Source organism: Amphiura filiformis, chromosome 17 (genome assembly GCF_039555335.1).
Source record: "Amphiura filiformis chromosome 17, Afil_fr2py, whole genome shotgun sequence".
Taxonomy (NCBI): Eukaryota; Metazoa; Echinodermata; class Ophiuroidea; order Amphilepidida; family Amphiuridae; genus Amphiura; species Amphiura filiformis.
In genome coordinates, this window is record NC_092644.1 from 16,546,206 (window position 1) to 16,557,842 (window position 11,637).

Consider the following 11,637-nt stretch of genomic DNA (forward strand, 5'->3'; position numbering starts at 1 on the left):
TTACTTGGCATGCAGTAGACGCAGTCTACTTTGTCAAAAAGTTACAAAAATATCTCTACTACAGACCTAAATCACTTACAAAATCTTCCGCAAGCTTCTTCAAATCATCCGCCATGTTGTTGTTGTTGTTGTGGTTGGATATTCCTCCTTTCTATTAGGAGCACCTCCGAAGAGTAAAGTAGTTCAACACGTATAATAAATCACATAAAACAGTCACTAATAAAGTTTACACTTTCACATAAATAGTCACACGAATTCACAATGTGAATAGTACATCAAAAATATTATATACAAAATCAAAGTTTATGGCGGTTGCAGCAGCACAGGTGCAAAATCGGCGGATCAAAGGATGCTAATTGTGTTCCAGCATGTCCAGATACTCCGGATCTAAAGTAGCAGGAAGTGTTTCAATATATTCGTTCGTACAGTGGGGGCACGCTCTCAATCCATCAGGTATCACGGTCAATCTTATTCTCAAGTTGCCATATTCAAGACAAGTAGGGCAGTATTCTGCTTCTGCATGTTTGTTGTTGATGATGATAGACTCCAATACCAGCCGCGAATGCAGAAAAGGTTCTGTATGCAGTGGTGCCCAGCGCAAGTGTTGGTCTACTTCTTTTTTTTCTTTCTTTTTTTGGCCAAATGAAACATAGGCCTAACTAAATTCGAATCCTTTAGTTAGTCCTAACTGCCAATGAAAGTCAAATACTTGGTCAATTTTTGTAAATAAGGGCCAAAAACATGCATTTTTAGCAATGATTTGAAGAGTGAATTTCAAGTCATGCATTCTCAATTTTGTGGAAACTTCCAATGTTTTCAATAATCAATTTCTAGAGGTCCCTATAGCAAAAATATCATATAGGCCTAATGTTAAGGGGGGATAGGTTTATCCGTCTAAATTTTGGTCAACTTCTTCATTTTAATTAACATTTCTTTATAGCTTTGCATTGGAAGTTTCCACAAAATTGAATTGAGACAAAAAGTAATTTTTTGCGTATGATGACGAATCATCATTGTTTTTTGTTTTGTTTTGTTTTGTTTTTGTTTTGTTTTTGTTTTGCTTTTTTGTTTTGTATATTATTTTCTTTCCTTCATGTTCCCAATAATCTCTGCTATAGGCCTATAAGTGCCGTTTTAAATTTTAACATTTTTTTATAGCTTTGCATTCGGCCTAATGCCGATTTTTTCTTCTAGGCGCGCTGCAAATTAATGCCGTTTTACCGGCCCCAGGATTTTGCGCACTGAATCCTCCCATTTTGCCTTCTGAATCATCATCATCTAGAACGCGTGTTAGGCAATGTTATTGTGGAACATTATTATTATGAAAGTTTTTTGCTTTCCTTGCTATCTTCTGTAGATAGCATTTAGGGCCTTGATTCATACCTCTAATTTTTTCTTTATGTTTAATGATTTTTTTAATGATATGACGGTCTACCGAAGATAGCAATCATGCCGGGTTTATATGAGGCAAAAAGTAATTTTTTGCGTACTGAATGAATCATCATTGTTGTTTTGTTTTTTTTTGTTGTTTTTTGTTTTCTTGTTTTTTTTTGCTTTTTTGTTTTGTTTATTATTTTCTTTCCTTCATGTTCCCAATAATCTCTGCTATATAAGTGCCGTTTTAAATTTTGGTCAACTTCTTCATTTTAACATTTCTTTATAGCTTTGTATTCGGCCTAATGCCGATTTTTTTTAGGCGCGCTAGCTGCAAATTAATGCAGTTTTACCGGTAGACTAAATCCGTCAGTCTCCTAACCTATATGCACGGCCGCTTCTCTGTGCCGGTTCGGAGACTGACAAAAATATAGCGCATAGCCCAGACAAACAAGAACCTAGACCTATAACTTTGGTTTGCGTAGTGAAGTCAACACTGCTTAGCAACGATTTTGACAAGGACGCAACCCGGACGCAAACAAGCAGACATGTTCGCGTCTACAGAACATGTTGCGTTTGACGCGGGCGATAACGGCGAAGCAATCACGCAAACGATCGCGTTTTTCGTTCCAGACATGAACGCTTATTTCTCCGCGTCCGACCACCCGACCAAAATCACCTTGGATACGTGGCTTCAACTACTGCCATGGTTAGGGATGGGCAGTTACAGGTCTAGGTGGTATGTCTATAGACTTGATCCACCAGTCCTTCAACTGCTTACGCACGGTCATCGGGTTGTGCTATTTTATTCCGCCATTTTGAATTGTTTCGAGATCGGGGCCGAGGGACTCAGGCTAGTATGTCTATGGCGCATAGAGTGTAGTAGTCTCCTCCGCAGCCAGTTTGGTTACGCTCCCTCCACACAAACAGTCTGCCAATGGCCACTTATAACGCCGTTTCTGATTGGCTACACGTATATAGCCGTAGAGCTGTACATACGGGAACTTGATTGACCTCAGTCTAGCTGGCGAGATGGCGGGTCAAACTTGCTCATGAATAATAAAGTAGCCGTCTAGCCGATCGACCAATTGAAAGCTTTGTTTGACGTCAAGCTGGATGACGTCGACAGAAAACCGTTAGCGAATCAAAAAGGACCAGTTCGTGACCATTGGCAGACTGTTTGTGTGGAGGGAGCGGAACCAAACTGGCTGCTGTGGAGACTAAGAGTGTAGCAGTAAAATTTGTCCCTACGTCATGAAACGTCACTTCATGAATATGGATTTTTCAAGCATATAAGATCGAAATTCACGTCGCTGCTGCGCTGGCTCAGTTTATTTTGTCTTTCGCTTTAGATGTAAATTTCGGATGTATTTCCCTAAAAAGACGACTTTGTCTATTAATGTTTCTTGACTTTTAATGAAGCATGTAGAAACTTTGAGTAAGTGTGTACACTTGGACTCCACTTGGGCATATACAGTGCTCAATTTTACGTATATTTGATAAGGACAAATATCGTAACCGGGGATCAGTACCACCATGCATGCATGCTATGCACAAAACAGATAAATGTGTATTGAAAACTGCATGATGCCAGGCCTGCTATGCTGAAGTGCACTCGTGCCACTCGAGCTCCTGAAAATGTGAAATGAGCCTGATCGTCACAACATCCACCGCCCTGCACATTCATGGCATCTGCAACCTAACATCATAGAGATCCGCTAGAATCATGGGTGAATACTGAGATTTGTGCCGTTTTATGGTAAGTTTACTCGGTCAGAAGTGTACCGTACTTAATTTTGTGTACCGGTACTATACTGTGTTGAGTGTTGTACTGCTGGTAACTGGCAAGACATGACTGGAGCATGGGAGTGTGAGATCGTTCAAAAGCAAATCACTTTATTATGGCATGCATTGTTGTCTAGCTAGGCATTCACAATTCAGACTTCAACTGTCAGCTCTTGACATTCAAACATGCCATGCAACATGCATGCTCAGTGAATTAAAAGACCGGTCTAGGTTAAATGCTAAAATCTAACACCAACATCAACACTAAAGTTTGTTCGGCTTATATAGGCGGAAATTATTTGGGTTTTGTTACTGCGTGTGTCAATAGAGTCCCAACCCACGCTTGCGTAAATTCACATAAGCGTGCACCAGTCACGCATTACATTCTAGTGTAAGCACTGTGCCTTATGCTGGTTTCATACTTTCTGCCGCTGAGCGGAGCGGCATGACGCGTCATCATGCCGTTTGTAATTGTCTGCAAGCCGAAGCGGCACACCGTGGAGCCGGGAGTGGCATGACTCTGAATGGCACTCTTTCCGCGCAGCACCACTCCATTTTGTTCTCATACTGTACGTCAGAGCGGCACCGCTCTGAGTTGATTTGCAAATCTCTGTGAAACCAGGCCACCAAATTCAAGGTGTAGGGCCTTAATTATTTATGCACATTTTTGGTGGCTGCGATAAATTATCAAATCACATGTACCGGTACTGTATTTCTTCCATTAACTGCCTAGGGCGCTTAACATAATCATTTAAAATCATTTTGGGTGGGCGCTTATTTTTTTACATTTTAGGCCAACAAGACGTAAATAAAGGCCCAAAATATGCATCTATCATCATGGTGTGTCATATGTTTCAGATTTGCATGGGCAGATCTAATAATGTAATATTATCAGTTTGCATGTTGTAAAATCACTACAATGTAGGTGGGCGGCTAATGGAACAAATACGGTACGCCAACCTAATCCTGCAGCCGCAGAGCGTACACATACAATCAGTGTCCGAAATAAGGAAAATATGGAGGTTGTCCCGAGGACAACTAAAGCATAAATTCTGCTTGTCCTCAAAACATTTTGGTTGTCCCCAAAATGTGTCATGATTTTAGAGGTAATATTTAGTGATTATCCAGGGGATAAGTACATAGCTCAATATGGTTGTCCCCGGTGATTTTTGGACAAGAGGATAAGTGCTTATTTCGAACACTGCATACAATGGTGGTCTGTTGGAGGTGGCACACTGAAAGTAGGCCCAACTGATGTTAACTATCAAACTTGAAGCAAGTAAAAAAAATACTGAGAATTAGGAAAAGGTTGCCACTGAAAAGTACCGTAAAAATTAATTGTTCTCTAGTCTTGAGTAACAATCCCAAGCCTAATCACAGAACTAACCTCCAAATTGTGTCTTGTACTTGTAGTTATATTTCTATGGTCAATGTTTATAAATTCTAAAAATAGGCCTAAATGTATAAAATAAACCAAGACTAACTGTATTCAATTTTTTTGTATTGTTTGTTATTTCAGTACACAACATGACTGTAGGCCTAGTGTTCAACAACTTGAAGATTCACAACTCAGAAGATGACAAATATATCAGGTATGTACAAATTATAAAACAACAAAGAACATTGTGAGATATTTCAATATGATGACTTCCATATTGAATACATGCATTGCATATATTATACAGGTCATAGGTTTTGTGTTATTTAGACCAAACTGTTTTGTGTTTATTTAGACAAAAATGTTAACCAATGCCATGCACATATTTTGGGGGGGGGGGGCTTTGGGGGCACCAGCCCCCCGGGGTAAAAGCAAGGGGCTGCCAGAATGAAGGGGCGGTGGAAGAAGAAGGCGGCAAAAACGAAGGGGTGGCAAAAAGAATTAGTAAATAAAAAAGGGCTGAAAATTTTGATAAAGCATAACATTTTTGGAAAAATGGTACTATACATCAAAATGTGTTGCTTTTTAAGGCTCTAGCGCCTGAAATCCTTCTTTCCACCAAAATTCACCCTGTCAGATCATGGACAAAAATAGTGTAAAATGCATGAATGCCTGTCTTTTTTTTTTTTTTTTTTTTTTTTTCAAAATGAAAAATAAATAAATTACATTTTAAAAAAGAAGAAAAGTTTAGCTAAAGGGGTCATCTCGAGACACTAAAAGTAAAAAAATAATATTAATCCCTACCTACATACGATATTTTTTGTATGTTACGCCAATCAAGCAATTTTTTATGCCTATTTCAACAACTTTTGAAATTGGAATGTGTTACGATTTTTAAAGCCAACATGCTGTAATATCGTACATGATTGCATATCAATATTCTTTACTGTTATTGATTTAGCGTTCTTTTTTGTTGTTATTTTGCAGATCAAGAAGACGGATTTCAACTATAACAAGTTTTGCCTGAGACAGCAACAATAGATGAATGATTAGCACGCAATGGGTGCTGGCATTTTGCTGAACTGAAAATAGGAAAAAGACCAATTGTAACATTCACAATCATTGTTTAAGAGAGCAATTTTGTAACTCTTCACATTCCTCCAGGAGTGAAATTCATACCGTAGTTTTCCTTACTGATGTTAACAGTAACAGTATCGTGCAGAGTTCATCAAAAATAAATGAAATAAAAGATTGGGTCAGATTTTTATCAAAGTCCACTTCATCTCAGTCATCTGAGTCAGAGCGATTCCATTTGTATCCAGGTCAGTCAGCCATTTCCGAATTCATTTGTGTCTGTCTGTCTGAGTCTAGACTCGAATCCAAGTCCAACAAGACTATGGCAGATTTCATGTTCATAATTTGAAGTTAAAGATTTTATACCAAAGATTCCAAAAAAATTGCCACCAATCCCATTGTAGATGTTCAGTCACAAAAACAGGTGTTATATTTCTTGTAACTCTACATCCATACATTGTGAATCGCAATGCCTGTAGAGTCACAAGAATTAAAACACCTTGGGCAGGTGTTGTAACTGTTGTTTTCTTATGAATATTGATTCCTCTTCATGATTTTGTTGTTTATTATGTAGGGTGTCATTTTTGGGTAATTTACTGCCCGGGTGCCAGGCACATTTTTCGGGCGGGTAACTGGGTACCCGAAATTGCAAGAAAAATGTTATTTTATTTTTTCGGTTTTGTAGTTTCCCTGGACCTAGACCTAAATTCTAGGATCTTTCATGGTTGACCTAAAAAAAAAGAAGATTTTTTGCATGTTTTGTGTTTTTAATATGAAAATTGATACTTTGTTTTCATGTCATACTAATGATATCAAAATGCATTGAATTTGAAAAATGCACAAAACATTGTGCATTTTTTTTTTGGTCAACCATGAATGATCCAGGGACACTACAAAACCGGAAAAAAAAATGTAAAAAAAATGAATAAATAAATTTTGGGTACCCGGGCAGTGTAATCTCAGGCAGGTACCCGCGAGCCTGCCCAAAAATGACAGCCTTATTATTATGTCAATGCAACTATTGGGTTGATCTGTGTTTGTCATTTCCCAGCTTTTTGGCTGTCCGTGCTTCTTGCCCGGGGGGGGGGGTCACTCCCATTGTGGCCTGTATACCATCCGCGATAATCAACTTTTGAAAAGCACCCTAAACAAGGATTTAACCCTTGGCTAAATCGACACCCTAAACAGGGATTTCATTCCTAACATCAAATTTCATACCCTAAATTTCATTTCCGCGTATTTAGAAATTGCAATTTTGCTACCCTTTTTTCCAGTTTTTCATGTTTTTGACACGCGATACGCGCGTATCGTGCCTACCCACGAAAAACGACCCTTTTTACGCGTTTTCATTATCGCGGATGGTGTACAGGCCACAATGGGAGTGCCATGTGCATTCACTTTCTTCTGGACACAGATCATCTCCATGTACTGGTATTTAATTTTAAAATAACTTTCATAATGTGTGATTTGATTGTATGAGCAGTAGTTGATTAAGAGCAGGGGGCTGGTGGTTACTCTCTTTGTACCAGAGATGTAAGTTTTCGGGAAATTTCCTGGGTTTCTGTTGGTTTGGTTCTTTTTTGGGGCATTTTCATGCCTTTCACAGGAGTTTTTTTCGTGGCTTACATCTCTGTCATGTGTCTTTTCCCCACCAGTCCCAAGTACAGGAATAAAAAAGAATTAAAACACCTGTTTTTATCTTTTCCAAGTTTTTATGATTAAGAAATAAACAATAAAAAAAGTGTACACTTCACAACCGGATCAAACTGCACCACTAATGATAACAAAGAAAAAGTAGCATTTATTATTAAAAACATGTAAGAAATCATTAATGTTGTGACCAGATTGACTCTTCTCTTACAATATATATCACCACTTCCCTGATCATACAAAGTGACAAAAACAACAACACTCCAACCCCTTCAGATGCTCCTTTTTTGTCTGAATCCAGTTCCTAAAGTTATGTATTTTACTATTGGACTACTCTGCACTGCACACTCCTACCAAGATTTTAGTTCAGTGCTCGCACCACAGAACCAGTCACACAATGAGTCCTGAAGAGGCAGCTGCTACTATGTGCACATAGCTAAAATACCATGTATGAGAATTTAGCACAACTGTCAGAAATACATAGGTTGTGCTGCAAAATATGTACAATACATTTAGGCATTTTTCTTTTCATTTGATCATTTTTCAACATATCATCAGCAGGGCTGGTCAGAATCCCGTCTCACAGAACGAATCATTTGATTCTTTTTGTTCACAAGAATCGCTATGCGAAAATTGATGTTAGGATTCTTGCTGAAATATACGGAGTGACATGAAAGAAAAAAAAACCCAATCTCGGGGTCCGACTTAGTAACTCAAAGCCCCAACTTAGTAACTCGGGGCCATGACTTAGTAACTCGGGGCCCGAGTTACTAAATCGTGGCCTGACTTAGTAACTTAGGGCAACGCTTTAGTAACTCGGGGCCCGACTTAGTCACTCGGGGCACAACTTAGTAACTCAGGGCCTTGACTCTGTAACTCGGGGTCCGAGATAGTAAGTCAGGGCCCTGAGTTACTATCTCGGACCCCGGGTTACTAAGTCGGGCGGCGGCCCCAAGTTACTTAGTTACTTGGGGCCCTGACTTAGTAACTCGGGGTCCGAGATAGTAACTCAGGGCCCTGACTTAGTAACTCGGGTCCGCGATAGTAACTCAGGGCTCCGACTCAGTAACTCGGGCCCTCGGGGCCCCGACTTACTAACTCGGGGCCCGGCTTAGTAACCCAGGGTCCGAGATAGTAAGTCAGGGCCCTGAGTTACTATCTCGGACCCCGGGTTACTAAGTCAGGCCCCAAGTGAATTACTCGGACCCCGACTTAGTAAGTCGGGTCCAAGACTTAGTAACTTGGGGCCCTGACTTAGTAACTCGGGTCCGCGATAGTAACTCAGGGCTCCGACTCAGTAACTCGGGGCCCGAGATAGTAACTCGGGCCCTCGGGGCCCCGACTTACTAACTCGGGGCCCGGCTTAGTAACCCAGGGTCCGAGATAGTAACTCGGGCCCCGACTTATTAACTCGGGGTCTGAGATTTTATTTTCTTTCATGTCACTTCGGGGGCTCCGTAGATTATGACCATCCATCAGGCATGTAAAAAGGATAGAAGACGGAAACTAAGCCACTAAGGGTGGAATTGCACCACCACCAACTTGTGCAAGTTGACCACTAGTGCATAGTGTAGTGCTAGAAGTTCCATTTTAAACCCTTAAAACACAGCCTCATCCCCAAGTTGAGATTTTTATACCATCAGAAACCTGAATTACCTGATACTACATCACATGATTGCGTGCTCTTCAGCTTTCTTGCAGATTTATTTGACAAAGCTCTCGATATTGTCCAATTTTGCATTTTCGCAGTACCGTAGCTTATTGGTACTGTAATTTACTACGTAAACTCACATATCAATTTCAGCTGAAATTTTGGAAATAAGCTTTATTCGTGGATATTTATTGAACTATGTGCGCCCGGTACTCTAGAATTAAGGTTCGTTCATACTACCACCGCATTTGCGATGCGTTGCTTTGCGATACCGATATATCGATTACTTTTTGCCGCAACTCAACGCAACTCGTCGCATTTCCAAGTTAAAATGTATTTAACTTCATTGCGATATCGCAATGCAGTAGTTTGCAGTACGATGCAGTGCGGCACCCGCACCGCACCGTACCGCATCGCAAGCAACGCATCGCAAATGCGGTGGTAGTATGAACGGACCTTCATGATAAGATCATGATGTACCGTACCATAAAAAGGTGTGACATAGGCCTAGCCCTAGCTAAGGCTAGCTCTAGTATTAGACTTAGAGCGCTCGCTTTTTGGGTATTAGTTCCAAGGAAATGAGGAAGTTCTTGTGACCAGATCCACAGCAGTACCACACATTAAGGTTCGTTCCTAATACCACCGCATTTGCGATGTGTTGCTTTGCGATACCGATATACCCGGCCGATATATCGATTACTTTTTGCGGCAACTCAACGCAACTCGTCGCACTTTATTGCGATATCGCAATGCAGTAGTTTGCAGTACGATGCAGTGCGGCACCACACCGCATCGCAAAGCAACGCATCGCAAATGCAGTGGAAGTATGAACGGACCTTTTAAAGTATGTTATGAACACTCGGCTAGCCTGCTGCCTAGGGGCTACAAATTTAATTGTTTGTGCATTGATCGATGATCGTGACACAAGTTTCACTTTCATTTTAGGGCATACATGTAAACTCCAAAAATCATTTGAATTTCAGTAGCCTTCGGTCGCAGGCCTACATGTCGGGCCTAGCTGTGCAGTCGAACATCACATCAGTACAATATCAATAAATCATGTATATAGGCCTACTAGGCCTAGGCCATTAGTAGTCACAGTCTGACACTATAGTATAAAAAGTCCTGTCCTAGGCTATATTTTTCACCCATGTGTCAGTGATGTCAACGCATTGAGGAGGCTATTTTATCTATGTGGTGTCCTTACTCGTGTGCAGGTGTACACCAGCAATTTCATGGTACGCTAGCTATTTGAACTTGAAGCTGCGCCCAAAAGCAATGAAATGCGCAGTCATGTCACTGACATCTACTCACTGCCACATCACAGGTTGCAAAATGGTAGAACTATGGACACCAATAATATTTTTGTTGAAAACAAGTCGGTCTAGACAAACACATAACATCCGGGATGACATCATATTAATAGGCCCTAATTCTTCCCCTTTTAAAGTAATTTATTATAAGCTGAAGCTTATACTCAGTTTTGTGAGTAAATTTTTACACCCTGCGGCCTCGGCATGATCCCGGGGGCATGATCAGTCTCAGCAGTCAGCATGCTCAGGGCCAGGCATCAGAAACCCGATAATATTGCATGCTTGTGCATAAGCTTTCTTGCAGATCAGGCATGCATAACTATGCAGGTCGTTTGACAAAGATATCATCCATAATTAATACCTGACTAAGACTACGGTAGATGAAAACTTGCATTCGGCCTACATGCCCGGGCCTACATGATCATGTCCGAGTCTGAAAACACAAGCCCTTACCCGGACGGTTCTGCATGCCTTTTACTGATGATGAAGCTATTGTGAACAAATAAATGTCACGATTCCTCCAAGATAATGCATGAAATACATGATTAAATGTTTAAATTACGATCACCAACGACACAGTTTATGTAAACAACTTCACGTGTGTGATGACACGATCATGCGATCCCGGCACAATAAACCTGTACCGCTGATATTTATGACAAAACAGGACACTACTGCGCACGCTCAAATGGCAGGAATCCTGCCAGAAAGTGCTACACTTTTTAACACACAAGTTTTGTCAGGCCCTATTCGCGGCCGAACAGGATTATGGGTAAAAACGAACAGGATTGTGGGTAAAGTAGGACGCCGCCGCGATAGGGCCTGACGGAGATAGGCTATTTTACCGGCCCCAGGATTTTGCGCACTTGAATCATCATCATCTAGAACGCGTGTTAGGCAATGTTATTTTGGAACATTATTATTTTGAAAGTTTTTTTGCTTTCCTTGCTATCTTCTGTAGATAGCATTTAGGGCCTTGATTCATACCTCTAATTTTTTTCTTTATGTTTAATGATTTTTTTAATGATATGACTGTCTACCGAAGATAGCAATCATGTCGGGTTTATATGAGACAAAAAGTATTTTTTTGCGTACTGAATGAATCATCATTGTTTTTTGTTTTTGTTTTTGTTATTGTTTTTGTTTTTGTTTTGTTTTGTTTTGTTTTTGTTTTTGTTTTTGTTTTGTTTTTGTTTTGCTTTTTTGTTTTGTTTATTATTTTCTTTCCTTCATGTTCCCAATAATCTCTGCTATATAAGTGCCGTTTTAAATTGTGGTCAACTTTTTCATTTTAACATTTCTTTATAGCTTTGCATTCGGCCTAATGCCGATTTTTTTTTTTTTCTTGGCGCGCTGCAAATTAATGCCGTTTTACCGCCCCCAGGATTTTGCGCACTGAATCCTCCCATTTT

The 11,637-nt window shown here is 40.2% G+C and overlaps 1 protein-coding gene and 1 long non-coding RNA gene across 2 annotated transcripts in view; one reads left to right on the forward strand and one right to left on the reverse strand.

Moving 5' to 3' along the window:
• LOC140137371 (glomulin-like) overlaps positions 1 to 112 on the reverse strand; it is a 44,954-nt gene extending 44,842 nt beyond the window's left edge. Inside the window, exon 1 of the mRNA XM_072159011.1 lies at positions 80 to 112. The gene's annotated coding sequence lies outside the window, so the exon portion shown is untranslated. The remainder of the gene's footprint in view (positions 1 to 79) is intronic.
• A 2,526-nt stretch (positions 113 to 2,638) lies between these two features.
• On the forward strand, positions 2,639 to 6,489 carry LOC140137372 (uncharacterized). The gene is made up of 3 exons (XR_011856830.1): positions 2,639 to 3,133; positions 4,679 to 4,751; positions 5,525 to 6,489. It is a non-coding gene; the product is annotated as an uncharacterized lncRNA (long non-coding RNA).
• Positions 6,490 to 11,637: the final 5,148 nt, after the last annotated feature.